This window comes from Galeopterus variegatus, unplaced genomic scaffold (genome assembly GCF_000696425.1).
Source record: "Galeopterus variegatus unplaced genomic scaffold, G_variegatus-3.0.2 Scaffold5660, whole genome shotgun sequence".
Lineage (NCBI taxonomy): Eukaryota > Metazoa > Chordata > Mammalia > Dermoptera > Cynocephalidae > Galeopterus > Galeopterus variegatus.
The window spans coordinates 45,962-47,769 of NW_007731771.1; positions in this window are offsets into that span (position 1 = coordinate 45,962).

Genomic DNA, 1,808 nt, shown 5'->3' on the forward strand with positions numbered 1-1,808 from the left:
TATAATCAAATAAATTTTTAAAAAAGAAAGAAAGAAAGATTCAACAATCACAATAATCTGTTGAACTTCCAAAAGGAGAGAACAGATATGAGGTCACCAGAGTTGGGAAAGGGGAAGGGGAAGTGGGGTTAGTGAGAAATTGGTAAAAGGCCACAATAAATGATTACATTATGTAATGTTGAATATACTAATTATCCTGATTTAAGTATTATATATTGTATACAGGTATTGATATTCAATGCTGTATGCCACAGATATGTACAATTATGTTTCAATAAATTTAAAAAACAAAAAAGAAAAGTGATTTTATTCACAAAAGTCTAAAAAAGAATAAAATACATAAGAACAAATTTAACATAAATGCAGATTGTATACACCAAAAACTGCAAAATATTGCTGAGAGAAATTTAAGATCTAAATAAATGGAGAGACATTTCATGCATTTATAATAGCATCAAAAATAATAAAACTATTAAATAAAAGAAATTAACAAAAATATAACACTTGTATTTATTTCATATCTATATGTTATAAAAAACACATCTTGTTCTTTTAAACAAAAATGTGTTTTATTGGTTTTTATTTTGTTTCCTTTTTTTTCCTGGATATTATTTTCAGTAAGTGGAACTTGATAGGACATTTTGTGCTATAGTAATATTTGTTTAACATTTGTAGCATAAGTAACATTTATTTAATCAGTTGAATTTTTTTATCTACTTACACTGCTGAATTTTTAAAAATTAATTTTGTATTTTTAATCTATATTATAGATAAAATCAGATATTCTGCAAATAATGGCTGTTTTATCTTCCTTATACACTTTATTTACTTACTGGCAAGAGCAAACACTATTGTCCTGTTTCTAACTTTACTGTTAAATCTTCTGAAGTTTTGTAATTAAGCATATTTGCCATGTTTTGTTTGTAACTACACTAAACCATACTTGGAAGCTCCCTTTTATTCCAGATTAGTATAATATTTTTTTTCATCAATATATGTTTAATTTTATTGAGGGCTTTATCAACTATATGGTGAAATGATTTGATGGTTTATTTTTTTTTCTCTTTAATCTCTTAATATAGACAAATACATTAATGGATTTTCTAACGTTCAATTTTTCTTACACTTCTGGTAAAAAATTCCTTGCATAGTATGTCTAAATTTAATTTCCATAAATTCAAAAGTAAATTTTTTAATAGCTGTTGGATGTGTGGTTTATTTATTTGTTTCATTTTTATTTGTGTGTTTTGTTTATTTTCAAGTATTCCTGCAAGTCTGCTTTTTGTGTTGTGATAATTTTAGCCTCATAAAATGATTTGAACTGTTTTCGATCTTTTCCTGTAGCCTGAAGCTGTCCATTACGTAAGATCTGGGACCTTTCGGGTTAGTTATGACGTTGACTTCAGGCTCAATTCTTATGGTAAATGGTATATTTATGGTTTCTTCTTCCTTTGGGACTTATTTTCATCATTTATAATTTTTAATAAAATTTTGCACCTCATTTTGATTTCAATCCACCTGACATAAATGTGCGTAGTGTTATTTTACTAATTTTTACTCTTTATTGCATTCAGTAACACCAACTTTTAAATATCAATATCATTTACTTGAGAATAATTATTTTTTCTTACCAGTCCTTCTAGAGTTTATTTTGAAACTTTTGTTAGTTTTTTCAAAAATATAGTTTGTGGCTTATTTGATAATTTTTATTATGTGATTTGTTTTCATTTCTATTTTAAGAATATAGCTTTTATAATGATTTCCTGTCTTCCAAACTTTTTGATTATTTTATGGCTCTTTTACTTGCT